Here is a 23,936-nt window from a genome sequence, read left to right on the forward strand (position 1 = left end):
AAATTAAATAAGTGTAGGTATCATTTACTGGAAAGCTCTAGTCTGAAATGATGGTAATAATAACCAATTAGAATGCTAACGGGACCTACTTAAGTCGTAGACTTAGACCGCCTAGCTTGAAGAGTGAAATACAGTACAATACGCTAGATTAAGCGATGACCGGATTAGAATGTAGTTTAAACCCAACAAGTAGGAAGACTTGTATAAAATGGGTAAACTAATTGCATTCTTGTTACGCCCTAACACGTTTTACCTTAAAAATGACGCAGCGGAAAAGGGCTTTAAAATTTCTTTCCTTATTAACGACAAATGCTAAAATGTTAAACGTTCTATAAAAGAATTCACAACATTTATACTAAAATTTACATTTCTAGACGTTATACACTTCAATTATATGACCGATCTATCCGTGCAATCCTTGCTCTTGACTCGATCTACGTCCGCTTCACTTTCTAAGTAGCAGAAGAAGTCCGTGTGGCACCTGTGGGCATTACATACAACTTAGTCATTAGTCAACGACAACATCATATAACATTAAACTCATATAATTAAATATTGAATAACGTTCGACAATTTAACATTAGTTCATCCAACTATCCTTACTCATCCTCTTATTTCAGGTAGAGCTTAAATTTCGTAAGAATCCGATATTCTCGTTCCTGCATTACATACCAACCTCAAACGCATAATTAGTAGCGTTAAAACTCTACGTATTTAAATCATGCACACGTACCATCTTACATGCATACATACTCCTCTACATACATACATACCTTTCTTACAACCTTACATACGTGCATACACTCATACATGTCTTTACACATACATACATGCACAACCACATACGTACATACCTTTCCTACATCTTTACATACATGCATACGCTCATACATATCTTTAGACATACATACCTACACATCTACATACGTACATATCTTCCTACATCTTTACATACAATATTTACAAGGGTCTTAGACTTAGGTTTAAAGCCCATAAACATCTAAGGAACCGTAAAAAAAATCATGTTTGGAAAGTCCGTCGTAGTCCACGGATAACAAACCGAAGCCTACGACACATAAATCAACTTCAATAACAAGAATTTAGCTTTTGAGACTTGGGGAGGCCGTCGCCGACGCCCCTAGGGCCGTCGGCGATGGGCCTTGCATTTACTCCTAGCCCAAAAACCCGTAGACAGGTAATTAACCCGTCAGCACAAAAACTGATTTTCCCTTGCCCGTCGGCGACGGCCCCCTACCCGTCGGCGACGCCCTCTAGTTTTTGCTGTTTTCTGCAGATTCGTTTCGTCGTCCGAACGCACTAAAACGCGCGTAACTTTTGAACCGTTTACCCGTTTGACCTCCCGTTTCTTCCTACATGCTTGTAAATTCACAGTCTATCATATGAACTTAAAATCTTACCTCCAGATTAAGGAAATTCTTATCTTACATGCATTCGACATATTATCATTTTCTAATGATTCGACCCGTTCGTGCATTTATCAACATAATCTATTTATTTGACCTCAATCTCATATGAACTTTAATAATTTCATTGGCGCTTATCATAAAAGATTGAGTTCTCGGACGTCTTGCATCCTTTTAACCCATTTTCACTCAAAAGCTTAATTTTTGACCCGTTATGGGTATTTGCGCTTTAAGTGGACTATGACATACAAAACCCTATACTTCGCTTTCATACTTGACCAAAACATTACTCTAATCAATTAGCTTGTTTCCAATAGACATTTAAGGTTGTTTACCCGATATACCTATCAAGGGCGTTTTTGTCAACATTGCTCCATCCTTTACAACCAAGGACTTCCTTGCATATTTAACCAATCCTACCACTTAACTACAACTCTAACGCACATACCTTGCTCGGATCAAAGCTAAGATCCGTTTAATACTTCGTCAATTTCATACAACTCATTCCTATTTGACCTCAATTATCATACTTAATTAAGTTGCAAATAACTTTACATAAACAACTAAAAATGATTACGGAAATCACTTACCTCGTGCATCCGTATTCATATTTGTTTCTTCGCCACTTCTTGACCCGTTAGCCTTCCGTGCTTGATTCCGTCTCGACATGATTCCTATACTTCCATGTCATCGAAATCACATTCTTATTAGCATACATAATTGTACATGTTAACGATCATATCGATCGCATAATTCCTATTTGACTTTCATTAGTTACTTCTAGCAAGCATAATACATGTGACCAAATTCATATCATTTCAAACTCATGTAAACCGTCATGTCATTGCATTAAACACACATTCGTCAAACACGCTCCATATAACTTACCTTAATCTTACAATTATGACAACTCGTCTAACCATCCTTCTTATACAGGTTGACTTTTAGAAGTCAACGGTTCATTTAGTTTAACTTTCGACTTATCATTATATACCCGTAACATCATAATCGACTATACGGACGACAATACATACATTTTATCATACGATTGGGGTGCGTACCATCTTTTAAGCATAACGTACAACTAATTCATGCACAATCTTCTAAATTCAAACATAGTTCATCAAATCCTTCTACTAATCAACATGTGGTATTTAAAATTAAACATCATACATATTATCATCACATTTTGTTCACTTCATCTAACAATAATTCACCATTTCTTATCCAATTTCTTTAAACACTCACACACATGTATGATTCCAAACATTGTTAACATAAGTAAATCATCAATTTACATTACATCATCTAAAACCCACTTCATAACTACTTATTAATCACTTAAAAGTGATCTAATCTTAAGTTCTTCATAATTTCATCATACTTTTGATATGTGTACTACCTTGTAAGCATAGTGTACAACTAGTTCATGCATATCCTTCTAATCTCATACATAATTCATCAATTTCTTCCTTCTAATCAACATGAATCATACATGCATAAACATCAAACATACTAGTATCACATTTCTTTCAATTCCTCTCCTAAGAATCCATCTTACAAATCAAAATACATCAATTTTAAGCAAGAATTTAAACATAGATGATTTACCCATGTCATCATCTTCACCATAACAAACGGGTTTCACCCTTAAAGATCAAATTAACCTAAACCATGCATAATCCATGTTCCAAATGATGAATCTAACACATACTCATGCTCAATTTCACACAAATTTGCGATTTACAACATAACCTACTTCGTGCATAATCACCAATCTAACTTTTAAGACATACCTTGCGATCCCCTTGTGAAGGTGATCATTAATCTATGCTCGGTTATGAGTTAAAGCTTCATCTTGCCTTTCAATTTGAAGATTTTGAAGAAACTAGGGTTTTGACCCTCTTTTCCCTTCCTGATCATCGACACACATACGCACACTATGTGTGTGTGTGGTGTTTTAATTTTGTTTTATAAAATCAAGTTTCCCACATAACGTTTTTGGTCCCTCTAGTATACATTCCATCATAATTATTACAAGTTTCATCCCTTAGCTTATCTAATAGGCATTTAACTAAGTTTATTAACTTAGTTATTGTATCTCATTTTACTAACATGGTAACGAATTTAATAATTCGAATTTTGGGGTGTTACAAGTCTACCCCCCTTAAAGAAGGTTTCGTCCCCGAAACCTTTCTCGTTCTTACTCTTACCCTTCTATTATACTCATTCAATGGGCACATTACAACATAAGTCATTCGGGGTCTTTGCAAAAATCTTAATCATGAATAATTATGATCGTACGCATTGTCCTTATCTTCTTAAATTAGTAATTTACTTTCATAATCACACGAGATCAGGGTCTGGTCCAGAGCTCTTATTAGTGTCTTTTACTTTATATTGCTAGTTTCTAGTACATACTATCACTAGCATTTCATTCATTGAACTTGTTCCAAATGTATACAATTATTACTCGTAAAGACCTAAGGTCACAACTGGTTTCTAGCTTCCTATTTAACCATATTACATTCATACATCTACTAATCAAAATAAATCAATTTATTTCATACTACTCATACATCATATGCTATCTTTTATTTTGTTCACTGTGAGCTATCCTAAACATTCCATTACTATCATTACCTATGATTAGCTTTAAGCTCATAGGAAGGGTCGATATATTATCATACGCCTACTGCAATCATTCAAAGGCTTATTATTACAACCAGAATCAACCTTCTTACACCTACTTATCTGTACTTAACATGAAGACTAAGCATTATTTCCATGCTTACAATTGTTATTTATGTCATGCGTATCTTTTCTACAATGTCTTGTTCAATTGAACATGGCCAACAAGCCGAGCATCAAGGTTAGCATTTCTTATCGATTCTTGCCGTCTCTTATATTCTATCAGAATTTCCACAGTTACGAGCTTTCAATTTCAATACCACTAGTTCGCATAGAAGTATTATTCAATATGTAACTTTCTATTTAACATCCACAAGTTAAACCAGTTACTAACCTCGCTAATTTGGCACGAGCCAACGTTTAACAACCCGAGTTGACTTGCTCCTTCATGATCCCGTATCTTAACAGGGTTGATCTTGTCCATCTGGTAACATGAGCTTCCATTCTTGAGCATTCTTTCACCGTCCTAGGTAGCTTTATTGCATCATGATTACTGCCAATCTCATTATAAAATTTGGGATTTACACATTTCATTCGATCTCATTCAGACATGTTGTTTATCACATCACCTCATTTATATATCAATACTTTCTCAATTCCTTCTCAAGACATTAGTGTGTTAGACCTATTCATAACGGGTCAATACATGGCCATTTCTTAATATATCATTCTTATTATTTATATATACATACGTATCGAAGTACATGTTTGTACTCCTTTTCAATTCAGACATGCTTACGATCTCATCGCTTCACTGTTCCAGTGTTTCCTCGCAAACACTTGCCTTCCCGTTTTAAAAGTTAGTCATAATACTTATTTCGCTTACAATACTTAACATTTTAGTTCCATTTGCTCATATACTTTCATTTCCTTTACACATTCGATTACCCAATTAAAGGGGTAATGGCATATACTCTCATAATGAGATTCAAGCATACCGCTTACGACCCGGTCACATCGGGTTAATTGCTTTCAACATAAATCTTTCGTTCTATCCGTTTAACGGATTGAACTTCATACATTCGTTATTGCATTCACGACCACCCGTTCTGAACGGATGGTACCTTATCCTTACTCGACTTGTTCGACTTGAACCGGTCGACTTGCATGGGTTATCATAGCATTCGCTATCATAACCAAATCCGCAAGGGATTTGCATCATTCGTATCTTTCATTCCTTGAATCCGTCTCGCGGACTCAAGCATTGCATTCGCATATTTCATTCCTTGAATCCGTCTCGCGGATTCAAGCATTGCATTCACATCTTTCATTCCTTGAATCCGTCTCGCAGATTCAAGCATTGCATTCACATCTTTCATTCCTACAAGGTACTCTCAATCCCCCGAGAGTCCTACTATCCATTTCACCCACACGCCTAGCTGCTACCAAACTCTATCGGACATACCTGTAATAATTATCACGGTCTCACGAACGTCATACGTTTCTTGTGTACTGGCCAGGTACACATTCCACGTACTAGTTTCGTGCCTTCGCGTAATTGCCACCTTATGTCCGAAGAATTTAGTTTCGGCTCGTGTAACCTTTTCAAAACTTATTTATCATGTCGTTATTATATTTTGCTAAAAATTTTCTTTCACTTGCTTAGTTATACCATTTCATATGCCCACACGTTAGGTTTACGTACCTGGGGTCAATTCGCCTTATTACTTGCCTTGATGTCGGTCCTAGACCGCATCCACTGATCATCCCTTCCAAACAATTGCGCTTACCCTTCACATAACATACTATTAATTTCCTTCAATTACATAATCTAATACGTACTTACATTTGCTTTTGCCTTTAGGCCTTGATCGAGTCTTGGATTGCACGGGTTCTGGTCACAAGAGCATACCGGTTTGAGTTCAAGTATTTACCTCCTTCTAATTGATTCTCTCAAACCAGGGCTCTGATACCAACTTGTTACGCCCTAACACGTTTTACCTTAAAAATGACGCAGCGGAAAAGGGCTTTAAAATTTCTTTCCTTATTAACGACATTACTTTCGCGAAGGTTCCAAATGCTAAAATGTTAAACGTTCTATAAAAGAATTCACAACATTTATACTAAAATTTACATTTCTAGACGTTATACACTTCAATTATATGACCGATCTATCCGTGCAATCCTTGCTCTTGACTCGATCTACGTCCGCTTCACTTTCTAAGTAGCAGAAGAAGTCCGTGTGGCACCTGTGGGCATCACATACAACTTAGTCATTAGTCAACGACAACATCATATAACATTAAACTCATATAATTAAATATTGAATAACGTTCGACAATTTAACATTAGTTCATCCAACTATCCTTACTCATCCTCTTATTTCAGGTAGAGCTTAAATTTCGTAAGAATCCGATATTCTCGTTCCTGCATTACATACCAACCTCAAACGCATAATTAGTAGCGTTAAAACTCTACGTATTTAAATCATGCACACGTACCATCTTACATGCATACATACTCCTCTACATACATACATACCTTTCTTACAACCTTACATACGTGCATACACTCATACATGTCTTTACACATACATACATGCATACGCTCATACATATCTTTAGACATACATACCTACACATCTACATACGTACATATCTTCCTACATCTTTACATACAATATTTACAAAGGTCTTAGACTTAGGTTTAAAGCCCATAAACATCTAAGGAACCGTAAAAAAAATCATGTTTGGAAAGTCCGTCGTAGTCCACGGATAACAAACCGAAGCCTACGACACATAAATCAACTTAAATAACAAGAATTTAGCTTTTGAGACTTGGGGAGGCCGTCGCCGACGCCCCTAGGGCCGTCGGCGATGGGCCTTGCATTTACTCGTAGCCCAAAAACCCGTAGACAGGTAATTAACCCGTCAGCACAAAAACTGATTTTCCCTTGCCCGTCGGCGACGGCCCCCTACCCGTCGGCGACGCCCTCTAGTTTTTGCTGTTTTCTGCAGATTCGTTTCGTCGTCCGAACGCACTAAAACGCGCGTAACTTTTGAACCGTTTACCCGTTTGACCTCCCGTTTCTTCCTACATGCTTGTAAATTCACAGTCTATCATATGAACTTAAAATCTTACCTCCGGATTAAGGAAATTCTTATCTTACATGCATTCGACATATTATCATTTTCTAATGATTCGACCCGTTCGTGCATTTATCAACATAATCTATTTATTTGACCTCAATCTCATATGAACTTTAATAATTTCATTGGCGCTTATCATAAAAGATTGAGTTCTCGGACGTCTTGCATCCTTTTAACCCATTTTCACTCAAAAGCTTAATTTTTGACCCGTTATGGGTATTTGCACTTTAAGTGGACTATGACATACAAAACCCTATACTTCGCTTTCATACTTGACCAAAACATTACTCTAATCAATTAGCTTGTTTCCAATAGACATTTAAGGTTGTTTACCCGATATACCTATCAAGGGCGTTTTTGTCAACATTGCTCCATCCTTTACAACCAAGGACTTCCTTGCATATTTAACCAATCCTACCACTTAACTACAACTCTAACGCACATACCTTGCTCGGATCAAAGCTAAGATCCGTTTAATACTTCGTCAATTTCATACAACTCATTCCTGTTTGACCTCAATTATCATACTTAATTAAGTTGCAAATAACTTTACATAAACAACTAAAAATGATTACGGAAATCACTTACCTCGTGCATCCGTATTCATATTTGTTTCTTCGCCACTTCTTGACCCGTTAGCCTTCCGTGCTTGATTCCGTCTCGACATGATTCCTATACTTCCATGTCATCGAAATCACATTCTTATTAGCATACATAATTGTACATGTTAACGATCATATCGATCGCATAATTCCTATTTGACTTTCATTAGTTACTTCTAGCAAGCATAATACATGTGACCAAATTCATATCATTTCAAACTCATGTAAACCATCATGTCATCGCATTAAACACACATTCGTCAAACACGCTCCATATAACTTACCTTAATCTTACAATTATGACAACTCGTCTAACCATCCTTCTTATACACGGTTGACTTTTAGAAGTCAACGGTTCATTTAGTTTAACTTTCGACTTATCATTATATACCCGTAACATCATAATCGACTATACAGACGACAATACATACATTTTATCATACGATTGGGGTGCGTACCATCTTTTAAGCATAACGTACAACTAATTTATGCACAATCTTCTAAATTCATACATAGTTCATCAAATCCTTCTACTAATCAACATGTGGTATTTAAAATTAAACATCATACATATTATCATCACATTTTGTTCACTTCATCTAACAATAATTCACCATTTCTTATCCAATTTCTTTAAACACTCACACACATGTATGATTCCAAACATTGTTAACATAAGTAAATCATCAATTTACATTACATCATCTAAAACCCACTTCATAACTACTTATTAATCACTTAAAAGTGATCTAATCTTAAGTTCTTCATAATTTCATCATACTTTTGATATGTGTACTACCTTGTAAGCATAGTGTACAACTAGTTCATGCATATCCTTCTAATCTCATACATAATTCATCAATTTCTTCCTTCTAATCAACATGAATCATACATGCATAAACATCAAACATACTAGTATCACATTTCTTTCAATTCCTCTCCTAAGAATCCATCTTACAAATCAAAATACATCAATTTTAAGCAAGAATTTAAACATAGATGATTTACCCATGTCATCATCTTCACCATAACAAACGGGTTTCACCCTTAAACATCAAATTAACCTAAACCATGCATAATCCATGTTCCAAATGATGAATCTAACACATACTCATGCTCAATTTCACACAAATTTGCGATTTACAACATAACCTACTTTGTGCATAATCACCAATCTAACTTTTAAGACATACCTTGCGATCCCCTTGTGAAGGTGATCATTAATCCATGCTCGGTTATGAGTTAAAGCTTCATCTTGCCTTTCAATTTGAAGATTTTGAAGAAACTAGGGTTTTGACCCTCTTTTCCCTTCCTGATCATCGACACACATACGCACACTATGTGTGTGTGTGGTGTTTTAATTTTGTTTTATAAAATCAAGTTTCCCACATAACGTTTTTGGTCCCTCTAGTATACATTCCATCATAATTATTACAAGTTTCATCCCTTAGCTTATCTAATAGGCATTTAACTAAGTTTATTAACTTAGTTATTGTATCTCACTTTACTAACATGGTAACGAATTTAATAATTCGAATTTTGGGGTGTTACAAGTCTACCCCCTTAAAGAAGGTTTCGTCCCCGAAACCTTTCTCGTTCTTACTCTTACCCTTCTATTATACTCATTCAATGGGCACATTACAACATAAGTCATTCGGGGTCTTTGCAAAAATCTTAATCATGAATAATTATGATCGTACGCATTGTCCTTATCTTCTTAAATTAGTAATTTACTTTCATAATCACACGAGATCAGGGTCTGGTCCAGAGCTCTTATTAGTGTCTTTTACTTTATATTGCTAGTTTCTAGTACATACTATCACTAGCATTTCATTCATTGAACTTGTTCCAAATGTATACAATTATTACTCGTAAAGACCTAAGGTCACAACTGGTTTCTAGCTTCCTATTTAACCATATTACATTCATACATCTACTAATCAAAATAAATCAATTTATTTCAGTAGGATATCAACATGTATGCCCGTTAAGGTTTCAAAATCGAATTAAGCCTCATAACGGCGTTTTGGTCATTTAGCAACTTATAAAAGGAGTTTGTAAGTAAACTGATGTTCTGGTCATAAACATTCTGGAAAAATAGTTAATTTATGATATAATATCGGTAGGATATCAAATATATGTGTGGGTTATGTTTTATTACCAAACTATGCACCATAGGGGCATTTTGATCATTTCACACATAGTTTGAAAGCTTATTTGGGATTATGAGTTTAAAATATATACCTAGTGTAAAAACATTTTAAATAAGTTATAAAATCAGAAGGTAACAAGTCTTGACTGTTAATTATGGTTTAAAACCATACTATGCGTCGAAAAGTCGTTAATGTCGTTAAATGACGATATTTGCGAAGTTTTATGAAAACTGATGTTAAGACCACGTTTAAATAGTCAACATATGTTATTTATTCTAACATATCAGTAAGTAAAAGGTTTTTTTTATGAATATCATGTTTAAAAACCATTTTAGGTGCCACAAGGGCATTTTCGTCATTTAAGAGCATCATACAAGAACTGATTTTAACATCGCAAATAATCCTAACTATAATATCAAATCAGTAGGTAATGAGTTTTTATATATTATCCTAACATAATTTACGATAATATATAAACACTCAGTTTATGACCAGACTTATAACATCAAAATATGTTAAACAAGTTAACATACCAATACATAATTCATTTGCGTGTTTATTAATGTTCAAAACCTTATTTTTAAACAAAAGGGCATATTGGTCAACATTTAGTATAATAACGGAACTTGATAAAAACACAGATTACTATATGACCATGTAATATAACCCTAGAGGATTATACTACATTATTGGACACGATTTTACGAGGTGTTTCAATTGCTAATCCTGATGTTTTTCCTGATGAATTTTGTTTCATGGCATTAGAGTCAATACCAGAAGGCCAGGAATCTGAGGAGGTGGAGCGCAGATCTGAAGTGGTGGAAGAAATTGAAGAAACAGTGGTTACAGCAGATATTGTTGGTGAACAAATGTTAGAAGAGAAGAAAGTTGAACCTCTGTTGGAACCTCTTGCTGATCCATGGGATGCTAGTGTATGTGAAGGTGAATATGACTGTGCCATGATCGCTGTTGCTAAGGTATCTCCTCAGATCTTAAAAGATTTTTGTTAAGATAAATGCATTATTGTCTTTGCTAACATAAAAGATGTGAACGAAAACCTTAGAAACAAGATCTTAAAAAATGAAGTGCAATTTTAGAAAACTTTTACAGAGTTGAAAAACAAATTATTTGACAAAGAAAATGAAATCAACAGCTTAAAACATGAACACGGCATAACCAAAGACCAACTCCAAACTATGGTAGAAAAATACCAAGTTTGCAAAAAGGAACTTGAATCCACCCAAATCACTTGTGAAAAATGGGTGGAGTCTTGTAAAGGTTATGAACTGATGTTGGAAAAGCAGATCAAGAGCAATGTAAAGTTTGGCATTGGCTTTAGAAAACATGACCAAACTGAAAATACTGTTGGAATTGAATCTGGCTTTGTTGAAGTTATCCCCACAAACATGGCTGGTCAAGAGATAAAAGTCACTGATAAAAATAGAAACAAAATCATTTTAGAAAAACCAGAGGGGTCATCAACCTTTGAAGAGATAGAAAAATATCAATTCAAACCCACCTGGTCTGATGAATGTGACATTCTTGAAAACTTTAAGCCAATGGATTTTTCCACAATTGAGGCTGTCAAAGCACCTAAGGCTAAAGTCATTCCTCTAAAAGACATCCTAACAGAGGTTAAAAAGAGGAAGAGAAGTGAAAAGGTAAAGAACCTGTTTTGTTATTTTTGTGAGAAATGAAACCAGGCTGCAAAAGACTGTTTTCTTTTAAAAGCTTATAATATAAACAAAACAAGTTTCATTAAGCCTGCACCTAAGTGCACAATTTGTGGAAAAACCAACCATTTAACTCAAGAGTGTATGTATCTCAAAACTTTTGAGGCTAAAAGAAAAGAGTACACATCAAAAACACTGGAGAGTCCACAAAAACCTTCCACCAAAAGCAAACAGACTTTTATGCCCGTCCAAACAGCTGTTACAAATCAGTTGAACAAAACCTCTGCTCCCAGAGAGGTATAAGTGACAGATGCAACACCATTAAAGCAGTTCCCAAGAGGACATGGTCAACCATCATACCAAAAGGTCCCCTATGCTTATGACGCCTACAAAAGGCCCTCTAAGCCCAAAGTGAATAGGCATCCTTTTAGTTATCAACATCTGACAGGAGATAGTCCACAACAATGGTTACAAAAAAATGCTAAAAAATCTTTTCAAAACTCTGATTTAACCACTGTTCATCCTCCTAGACTTGAGGCTGACCTATCTGTGAGTCCATCCAAAGCCATCTTGGCTTTAGAGACCCACCTGAACTAATTTTGCTTGATGTGCAGGGAGCTTCTACATGCTTAGATAGTTTATGGTATGTAGATAGTGGAGGCTCCAGGCACATGACAGGATGTGGAGCCCTACTCAAAGATTTCAAAAAACATGGAGGGGGTGATATATCCTTTGGTAACAATTCAAAAGGGAAGGTGTTGAGGTCAGGGACAATGTAGGTTGGGAAACTCAAGTTTGAGAATGTCAATCTTATCGATAATCTTAAGTTTAACCTCCTTAGTGTTTCACAAATGAGTGACAAAGGCTATGGGCCATTCTTCACTAAGGATAACTGTAAGATTGTTAGGCCAGAAATGGTGAAGATGATTGAAGAAATCATAGCCAGGGGTAAAACACAGCTTGTTGCTCAAAGTAGTGGCAATGTGTATGTGATTGATATGTCAAAAGATAACCCAATGGCTGATGCTTGTCTGTTCTCAACTTCCTCTAACAAAGAGACAGAGTTATGGCACAGGAGACTTGGGCATACAAATCTTAAGACTATCACCACACTCTCAAAACAAGGCCTTGTAAGAGGTCTTCCACAAAAACTGTTTACTTGTTCTGAGCATTGTGTTTCCTGTCTAAATGGTAAACAACCTAAAAGCTCTTACAAGTTCATTGAAGAGTCCAAAACAACCAAGTGTTTGCAAATGCTGCACATGGATTTGTTTGGCCTAGTAAAAATCATGATTTTGAAAAAGAAAAAATATTGTTTGGTCATTGTAGATGATTTTTCAAGGTTTACATGGACTTACTTTTTACACTCTAAAGATGAGACTGCAGGTATCTTGCAAGACTTTGTTAAATAGGTTGAAAAGCAATTTGACTTGCCAGTAAAAATCTTTAGAAGAGATAATGGAATAGAGTTTAGAAACAAGGAGTTGGATGAGTTCTGTGTGGAAAAAGTAATTGTAAGGCAGTACAACATCCCAAGAATACCAGAATAAAATGGGGTGGTTTAAAGGAAACATAGAACTTTGATTGAAGCTGCCAGAACAATGCTTGCAGACTCAGGTTTACCCTTAACTTTTTGGGCAGAGGCTGTAAACATTACTTGTTATGTGCAGAACAGAGTTTTAATCAACCCCAGGCATTAAAAGACTGCCTATGAAACTCTATTCAAAACCAAACCACTGATCTCCTATTTCAAAATCTTTAGCTGCCCATGATTTATCCTAAACTTAAAAGATTCAATTTTAAAATTTGCAGCCAAAGTGGATTGTGGTTACCATCTAGGATACTCAACCACTGCCAAGGCCTATAAAGTGTTTAACACAAGGACTAGGTGTATGGAAGAGACTTTGAATGTAATGTTTAATGAACTTTCATCACTAAAAATCCTAGCAAACCATGCTAAACTGTTTGACCTTGATAAATTTACATTTGAAGATGTGTCTGTCAAGACTAACCCTGTAGGTACCCCACAATCTTTCTCACAGTACTATGGATGTGATATTGTGATCCAACAATACAAAATCACTCTCACCACCAGAGCAGTAGATGTTCAAAACAACTGTCAAAGCTCTACCACTACTGAATCAACAGTTGTTGATCAAAACTCTGCCATCACATCATCTCCAACCTCTGTTGATAAAAATCCATCAATAGTGGATAAAAATTAACATTGTGCCACACCCATTCCTCCCATTCCTCCACCTCCATTACAAACAGACATTGGTTCTTCAAAATTGCCAACAGTTGTTAGCTCAGATGATTCACATCTTCAGCCTTCACCTCTCAATGCCATTGTTCCATACAATGGGGATCTAATCTTCCTTAAACTCATCCACCTAATCAACGTTTGACACAATAGAATTAGGGACACGTGTTAACACATTATTGGACACAATTTTACGAGGTGTTACAATTACTAAGCCTGATGTTTCTCCTGATGAATTTTGTTTCATGGCATTAGAGTCAATACCCAAAGGGCAGAAATTTGAGGAAGTGCAGCCCATATCTGAAGTGGTGGAAGAAATAGCTGAAAAAGTGGTTACATCAGATATTGTTGGTGAGCAGACGTTAGAAGAAAAGAAACCTGAACCTCTGTTGGAACCTCTTGTTGATCCATGGGATGCTAGTGTGTGTGAAGGTATCACCTCAGATCTTAAAAGATTTGTGTTCAGATAAATGAATTATTGCCTTTGCTATCATAAAAGAGGTGAATGAAAACCTTAGAAACAAGATCTTAAAGATGAAGTGCAATTTGGGAAAACTTTTAAAGAGTTGAAAAACAAATTGTTTGACAAAGAAAATGAAATCAACAGCTTAAAACATGAGCAAAGAATAACCAAAATCCATCCAATCTCCATCAGACCTTACTCTCCTTACTGGAGTCTTGAATCTCAGACTTGTCGATGGATATGGTTTTTGATTTCCACTAGTTCTCTGGTCCTGGGGTGTTCCTATATAGGTTTAAACATTGTGACCCTAGGAAATTCTGGTTTTGTAAACTCCTGTTTTGACATACAAACACCGAGTTCTGATGAACTCTTAGTTTATAAATAAAATTCTTATTGTTATAATTTCTAAAGTCATTTTGATGGAGGAACTGAATAACATGGCTTGAGTATAATCATCTCTAGAGGAACAGTATATCCTGGCTTGAGGAAGAAACATTCTTCATTGTTGAACGCTCATGAGATTATAGCACACTTCAGGAACATGATTCACGTCTTCAGGAGTTAAAGCATCTAAAACGATGTCTCGGAGTCCAACCAACTTTCACCTTTTTCATTGTCGGCAAAGAATACAGAATCATCGTCAATAATTCTGAAATTCTTGAGAAGTTCCTTCAAACCCGTCATATGCCGTGAGCACCCGTTATCTACACGCCATGTGTATTCCATCAAGGCCCACAACCATTTTTGCAATTTATTTTGTATACAGAAAAGAATAAAAACAAACAAATAAAATACACAAGTCGGTTACCTGTTGGAACCTAAACTTGTTTAAATTTTTAATCAATCATGATTCTCTATAATAATTTCTTCTTTTTTTCCAAAAACATGTAGAATTTACCAAGCCTTTAACATATTTCTTAAAATTGTCAAATTAGTTTGTAATACTTTGAGTTAGGGCTTTTGAAAATTTTTGTTTTTGCAAATTATTCAACCATTAACTCCACGTGTTCTGTAGGGTTAGTATATGATTGTGTTTCATTAATTTTATCATTTTTATCCACCCAGTCATATCCTAACAGTTCTTAAGTTAGCTGATTAAGAAGGTGTTGGAAATTTTCTGGATTTTGTTTATTAGTAGCTCTAATGATGTCATAAGAAATTTCTGTAAATGATGTATCATCGAAAGATATATATAAACTTTCTCTTATGGTCCTTGTACTGATTATAAATACCCTTTATCCTTTGATGTAAGAGAATATCCAAGAACGATACCTTTGTCAAATTTTTACAGACTATCAAAGTCATTAAATATGAAACACCTACATCCAAAAGTGTGTAAAAAAGATTAATGCTAGGTATTCTATTGTTAATAATGTGGTAAGCCGTTTTCTGATATCTTTTGTTGATGATAGTTTTATTTTGTGTGAAACATGCATTTGCTACAACTTCTGCCCAAAAATATGAAGGTAATTTGACATATGCAAGCATTGTTCTGACTGCTTCTATCAAAGTTCTGTTCTTCTATATGCAAGCATTGTTCGTAGCCCACTTAGGCTCTCTGTTTGCATCATAACAATTGGTAGACAACTTCATGGGAGGGAATGAGTTTGATTTAGGGTTAGAAATGAGGGAACTCAAATAATTATAGGAAGGGAACAAGGGAAAATGAAAATTAATGATGATATTTTTTTTTTCGGTCCAAGCCAAATCGCCAGAAATGTTTTTTTCTCAGACAATTTACTAGAACTGCTTATAAATGTATATTTTCTTGGTGATTTATTATATATAAAACTTCAAGAAAATTATTTTCAGGAATATTTACTATGGACCGCCTAAATAAGTTATTGTAAAACTAGCGATTTAAGCAACGATAAGGGTAATGTCACATGACATGCATGTGTAAATAATCATCTTATATAAATGCAAGATAAGAATGGGTATATTATCCCCAAGTTAGCCTAATACCCCTCCACACGAACTCATGTTTGTGAAAGCCTGGGCACCCATTTTATCAACACTATTAAAGGTCGGTTAATCAATTTATGTACTTCAAATATAAAATTTTTATTTTATCAACCCCTCTTGATATAATCAACACTATTGAAGTGTTGAAAAATAATTTATTAGATTGGTGATTAACAAAAGATGGGATGATCAATGAATTTTTAGACGACCAACAAAACCATTTTTAAATATCAATGATTTTTTTTTTTGGAACGATCAATGATTGAATGGAAAAAAAAAATCTTATCGATTTCTTTTGGGTTTATGACTTTATCCTATTAAGTTTTACCAATGCATAAAGTTTATATTATTGATGGATGTTATGAATAAATCGAGCTTCATTAACTATATATATAATGGATGTTAGCACTTGAGAAGATTCTCTAAAAGGTTTTTTATTTATATTATCTAGAAGATGAATAAGAAGCTTCTCTAAAGGTTTTTTATTTTTTTTTATTGAACAGTTGTTTCATTGGCAACTTGGCGCTTGTAACAAATTTTCTTGTGTGAATGTCAATCGAAAAGGCAATGTGTCCCTACTAGTACTCCAAACTTTTTCATCAGTTGTCTTGTGAGTTTGAAGAACTAGTTTATTTATATTTAATTTAAATGTCAACAGTAACTGAAATTCTTTGGAAATATTCAATTTTCTCCATGATTGAAGCAAATTCCACGCCATGCTTACTTTACCTTTTGATATTATTCCGTACTAGTATTTTGACTAAAGCATTTTCATTCTCTTGTCGGGAACCCGAGGAGAGATCTATGTGTTTCTTAATCATGATATGTACCATACAATATTATTCTTTTGCTATTTTAATATGACAAAAATGTGTATAAGAAGTCCAGACAATATGTACTAGATTAGATTATACATGATTACATGCTTTATATACTAAGGGTGTAGGGAGTGGTTATACACTTAAAAGTTGTAAACTTTAAAATCAACAAATAAGAGTGTGTCATGTCATAATGAAAAGTGTTTAAACTATACTCAAAAGTGTTGGCAATGTTTAGACACTTCATGAATTGAAAAACTGTAGGATCGATTTCAGACCCGAACGAGTCGATCAGAAGAGTTTATCTCTATACGAACGGCGGAAACAGACGTGTAGAGGTCAATTCAGCTAGAAATACACTATAAACTGTTGTATGATTGATATAACGACGTTTTACAACCTGACAACACTTCGGCAGCATTTCGTTGCTCTAGCCGGAAAGTTACAAATGGTGAAAGTTTGAAACCTATTTATAGTAGGGACCCTTTAGTTTGAAAGTGACCCTTTAGTTTGAAACTGTTTCAAACGGCCAGGACACATTTCAAACTAAACCCCCTTCAAACTAAACCCTTTCAAACTAAACTCTTTCAAACTTTCATGTTCAAATATAATAAACCGAGACTCGATATAAGACGAAGACAACAGATGAATGCACCAACAGACTCCCCCTCAGATGTTGACGGAGACTTCAGTGTCGAGTCTTCGCATCTTCAATCTTTATCAGTCCTCTCGAACTCTTTGAAGTATTTGACGTTACAAGAATCCTCAAATCTTTTCTTCTCTTTTCGTCATCATCAACAAACTCCCCACGAACAATCTCTACTCGGATGTCTTCAGACTCCCCCTTTCGATATGCTGGGATCGCAGCCTGGCTTGTTGAAATCACACAATCTTCAGGTATCGGAACCTGGCACTCTATCTTCAGATAACCTGCACATTCTCTACCCAAAAATAAATTTTCTGATGATATCTTGTAAAAACAATCTCACCAGCTAATAATCCTCTTACAGGAATAATACAATCAAAGAATGATTTTACAATGTTAATCTTTGATAAACCACTTTGAAGATATATTTTAATTTTTCAAAACATCACACTCTCTCAACCATTTGTTCATCATGTTTAGCACTCGGAATTTTGAAAACTATCTCTTCAACATCAGTTGTCGAAAATCTTTTTGAATTTTTCAAAAATTTATGCTAAAACACACTAAAAATCTTTTTGGATTTTAGAATGTATAGAAATGAAATGCAGAGAAAACAAAATATTTACAAACAATATTTTTGTGAGTTTGTGTAAGAGGATCATATCAGTTTTGTGACAAATCACTAACACCATTAAGCTTTAAACATACTCAGTTCTAAACGATTTACCTAGATTATCAGTATATTGGTCCTCTTTAAATTTTCACACAAATTTCAATCGATTTGAGATACGATATTAGTGTTTTAGAAACTTAAACTTAATTGTGTATCACTCCACTCGAATATACTCCTGTATCCAGATCCCAATATTCAGTCTTACAGGTGAGTATACCACAGATGATATCTGTAAAGGGGTTATGTGCGAGGGCCGTGAGAGCTCAGGTCGATACTTCCGTATACGCAGAGAGATGACGGCTTCGACTTTAGGTGGGTCCCCTTTAGAGGATCTTTTATTTACAACAGCAGCGACTATCAATTTTATTGTTTCATCAGCTTGCTGAGGGCGATGCTATGTTTCAAGCATTTTGCGAAAAGCATTATCCAGGGACAAGGTCAGTACTTCCATACAGCAGAAGTCCCGGGATAATACCCCAGATATCACTGAGTATAAAGACCTAGTATCTCAGAATACGGGACCTTTCAAACAAGATTTCGGGGGTTACCCATATATTCAAGAATAGTTACCCACGAATCAAGCAAGTTTGAATTAGGTTTATATCTCGTTTCAATTTACTAAATGTGCAAAAACCTACTGACACATCCGCAGTAAGATTGTTTATCACTTTTAAACTTTCCAAATCTTTAGCATGTTGTGATAGTCCACTGATGTACTATCATTTCCTCTTTTTCACAACAAAACTCATTTTTGATTTTATCATGTTTTTGGCTTTTTCAAATTTTCTAATGTTTTTGGATTTTCTGAAATTTTCTACTCCCCCTAAAATGCAAACACATTAACGAAAATTGAAAACAAATTGTACAGAAACATGACAACCGATATCAAATCGCCTCAATTCGCCATTCGCTTGGCATAAACAATCAGAACTCCCCCTATCAACAAACTATTTTCCCATTTAGATTTCAAAACACTTAAGTTTTTTTTAATCAAAATGGTTTTTCTGGATAATAAGTTTGATTGATTTTATCACTTGTAGATTTATCAATAACAAGTTCGGGGTTGTGGTTCATCATATTGTCTTTCAATCACTTGTAGGAAAATGCAAGTACAAATTAATGTCCTTGATTTACCATACTCAATCAAATCGTCTAACCACTTGCAATTATAACCAATCAAACATAAACAAACCTCTTTACCGATTGTATGATTGACGTTACCGAATAAAATTCAAGAAAGATGTCGATTCATGCTCCACGCTTACCAACCTGGGAGCTCCGGCAAGTCCTGAGACTTACTGTCCATAATATGTACCATCCCAGTCACAAACCAGGGATGGTTCAACCTTTTCTTGCTTTGTTTTCTTCTCATAAAATTCTTTAACCCCTTTGAATTTTCGATCAATCATCTTTCCAAAGATATGTTTTACATTGGGGTTAAAGGCCTTCTCAGCATCAAATTCCTGTTTATCATTATAAAATTGATTAGAAATTTCAACTTTACCAATTTTCTTTTTATAGTTTTCAGCCCGGAGTGATGGAAACTCCTCATCATTCACAATCGGAACTGATTTTTCATTTTTTTCTTTAGCTTCACAGTTTGAAACAACTTGTGGCTCACTCGACTGTGTGGAATCAGTTTCATCGCCAGAAGATAGCTCCTCTGATTTCGACCTGTCAGAATCATCGCTAGAGCTTTCACCAGCATTCTTAACAACCCATTTCTGGTTGTCAGACTTAGCTCTCTTCTTGTAAAACTTGTTCGAACTCTCACCAATTTCAAATATAGAATCTTGAAACAATTTTGTTCTATCAATTGGTGATTCGAACGCAAGCACTTTCTCTTTGACTTTACGAAATACTCCCTGTTTTGATTGTATTGCATTAGAACAATCTTTTGCAATATGTCCAATAGTGTTGCATCTGAAACAGGTTCTTGTATCTCTCTTCTGTTCGTCTTGCTTCTTCGCAAGGAACTCACTATTTGATTCCCTCCAGAAACTTGTCTTTTCTTCTTCATCAGTTGATGTGCCTGAAACAAATGACATTTTGGATTTAAAATCACGAACATATTTTTCATTTTTCTGTTTTTCTGTAGGAATAAAGCCTAAACCTTTCTTTTTGAAATTACCGTTATGGTTTGATTTCTTTTGGAAACCAGAACCGTAACCCTTTTTCTTGTTTAATTTTTGTTGTACTCTTGAGGTGTATTTTTTAGGTTTTTCATTAAGACATAAGTCTTTTATTTCAGAAATATTAACTTCTGTGAGTTTGAAAATCTTGTTTATCAATTCAGTTTTGACACCTCTTATTGGAAATTCCTCATCAGAATATAATTTGTCAGAATCATTCAAAGTGTAGACAACTTTAAACAACCCATCATCCAAATTAGATTTTGATAACTGGAATTCTTTGTCATAGACTATTTTCCCCTGTTTTTCTGTTTGACCCGGAGTGCTTGACTCAGACTTTGACTCTGACGCGGACTCCGACTTTGACTCCGCTATCTCATCATTTTCTAACACATAATCCACGACTTTCTTCATCAATTGAGACTGTTGATCAGTGTCAGACGATGTAAACACAACATCAATACTATCTAGAAGATTGACAGACGACTCCGACTCCCATTGTAAATTTGTTGCCTTTTTTACTCTTTCATCATTTGGGTATCTCGGCAAATATCCATTTTCCAGCGGAGGTGGACACTTGTTATAACTGACACCTTGCTTCTTACCAGATGTCGTCTTTTCAGTGTCTTTTTTCTTGTCATTCTTCTTCTTGTCAGCAATCTTTTCATCAGCACCTTTTCCAGCTGCTTTCTCTTCAGTTATCTCATCGTCTTCCCATACCTTCATGCTTTCAACTGTCGGATAAATCCTGTCAATAACATAGGAAGTACATGAGTAACTTTTTAACAAGCGATTAACTCTTTCAGTTTCAATTCGTTGAAGCTCAAGCTTTTGTTCCAAAGCAGCACACTTCTCAATGTAATTGTTTACAACTTTCTGCTTTGTCATGAAAGCTCCCTGAAGTGTCTTCATCGCTGTAGCTTGTTCTTCACTCGTTTGGTTGTATTGATTCATCGTTTTGTTTAGCACATCATAAGACTCCTTCAGACTGTTCAAGTTGTAAATCAATGTGTTGTTCTGCTTCTTTACAGCCTCACAATTTTCACATTTCACCGGAACCTTTTTCGCATCAACTTCTTCCTCAACCTTGAATTTAGGAACATCTTTCACCTTTTGTCTTCTCACCACTGGCACCTCTTCATCATCACTGCTCACTGGTGTTTTGATCTTTTTCTTTTTCTTTTTCTTCTTTGCCTTCTCATCCTCACTGTCACTTTCTGCCAGCAACTTCATATCGGCTTTGAATTTTCTTGCCCAATACTCAGTATCATCATCACTATCACTTTCAGCAAGCAACTTCATATCAACTTTGAATTTTCTTGCCCAATACTCAGTATCATCATCACTATCCATGTTTCAGTATTTGAAATATCACAAACTTGGATTCTACAAATGAGCTGATAAACAAATCACCTTGAATCACCTCGTACAATAATACTGGTGAACTTTCGTGCGGACAGCTAAGACCCGGATCAAATATGGATGTCTTGATTTTTTTTACGTGCGAACTGACGGACTTTCAAATGACCTGAACTTTTGAGACTTTTGAACTCCAAACTGTGCGGATTTGGTAATGAACTGACAATAATTAATACACCATCACATATTTACATGCCCAAAACTCACCAACTTTCAAAATTTTCTTATTAAGCCGAGATGTAAGTGACCGACCACCTTTGGACAAAATGATATTACCAAAACTTTGAGTTTATCAATAATCACATGTAAACTGACCAACACACATACAAACACTAATATCAAGATATGGGCCGACAAATCTGATTGTAATACAAAACTATTGGGCCGAAGCCTTGTTTTTACATCCAAAATTGATAATAGCCTACAAACCCAATGTTACTAAGTGATCCGATAACAGTTACATCACATGGGCTGACAAAATGAATTAGTGAATGATGACATAAAGTGGGCATACTTCACTTGATAGGGCCTCTAAAACAACTAAACTGAAGTATTATTGGACCGTGTGTTATTGAAGCTTTTCTTGAACAAACAAAACTGAATTTTATAATATCCAAACCTTTCTTAATAGCCGACACCTTTTTTAAATGTTCAATAATTCTGATTGGACCTCTGAATTTGAATTCACATGCATACCCTTACAAACTAACGACAAAAATTACCGACAAAATTTATTCAACTTCAATGTTATTGGGCCGTAAGATCCACTAAGTCAACAAATATTCACATGGTTCAATGAACATCAAAATTCGGTTTAAACTTTTCTTTTATTTATTTTTTTTACATGCAGCCGCCAACTAAGGTGATTGGGCCGAAACTAGCACATGAAATTCTTGAATAAACCGACAATGTATATGAGTAGATCACATGCAAACTAGTATCAATTTACGAGACCTGGGTCTGATTGGGCCGACTGACTTGTTTTGACAATATATGTCCGACAAATACATAACTCACATCTCGATATATGTTTACAAACAGTCATGCCCAATTTTCAAACGACAGAATCTTACTTCAAACGGTCAAGAAATTTTCAAAAGGTCACTTTGTTTCAAACGGAAGTGATGTTCAAACAATAGATTCAAACGGAAAGGTCATTCAAACGGTCAATTCAAACGGAATGCATATTTCAAACGACATGTAACACTTTTCAAATGATAGGACAAATTTTTCAAATGGTATGAAGCTTTTTCAAACGATAGGAAGCATATTTCAAACGGAATCCTAGGTTTCGTTCAAAGGGCACCAGTTTTTAGCCAATTTTCACCACTTTTACTTCGAGTTTTAAGCTGAAATTCTCAAGGCTTTGTTAAAACACCATTACGCACATATTGTGAGAGTTTCAGCCGATTTCAACCGTGAACACTTGTAATTTTCAAAAAAGAAAGATGTAGAAACAGGAAATGCAGCTGAATTGTATAGAACCCTTCCTCCTGAACTCTGATACCACTTGTAGGATCGATTTCAGACCCGAACGAGTCGATCAGAAGAGTTTATCTCTAAACGAACTGCGGAAACAGACGTGTACAGGTCAATTCAGCTAGAAATACACTATAAACTGTTGTATGATTGATATAACGACGTTTTACAACCTGACAACACTTCGGCAGCACTTCGTTGCTCTAGCCGGAAAGTTACAAATGGTGAAAGTTTGAAACCTATTTATAGTAGGGACCCTTTAGTTTGAAAGTGACCCTTTAGTTTGAAACTGTTTCAAACGGCCAGGACACATTTCAAACTAAACCCCCTTCAAACCAAACCCTTTCAAACTAAACCCTTTCAAACTTTCATGTTCAAATATAATAAACCGAGACTCGATATAAGACGAAGACAACAGATGAATGCACCAACAAAAACTATTTAAA

General features: G+C 35.2%; 2 long non-coding RNA genes across 2 annotated transcripts; both read right to left on the bottom strand.

Annotated features, from left to right (window-relative positions):
• Nucleotides 1-376: 376 nt before the first annotated feature.
• Nucleotides 377-3,338, bottom strand: LOC110867449. Its single transcript, XR_002551607.1, has 4 exons — nucleotides 3,221-3,338; nucleotides 2,015-2,098; nucleotides 604-659; nucleotides 377-481 (listed from the first exon to the last, which is right to left on the bottom strand). It is a non-coding gene; the product is annotated as an uncharacterized LOC110867449 (long non-coding RNA).
• A 2,860-nt stretch (nucleotides 3,339-6,198) lies between these two features.
• LOC110867448 lies at nucleotides 6,199-7,878 on the bottom strand. The gene is made up of 3 exons (XR_002551606.1): nucleotides 7,793-7,878; nucleotides 6,427-6,482; nucleotides 6,199-6,304 (listed from the first exon to the last, which is right to left on the bottom strand). It is a non-coding gene; the product is annotated as an uncharacterized LOC110867448 (long non-coding RNA).
• Between the last annotated feature and the right edge of the window lie 16,058 nt (nucleotides 7,879-23,936).

Source organism: Helianthus annuus, chromosome 7 (assembly GCF_002127325.2).
Source record: "Helianthus annuus cultivar XRQ/B chromosome 7, HanXRQr2.0-SUNRISE, whole genome shotgun sequence".
Taxonomy (NCBI): Eukaryota; Viridiplantae; Streptophyta; class Magnoliopsida; order Asterales; family Asteraceae; genus Helianthus; species Helianthus annuus.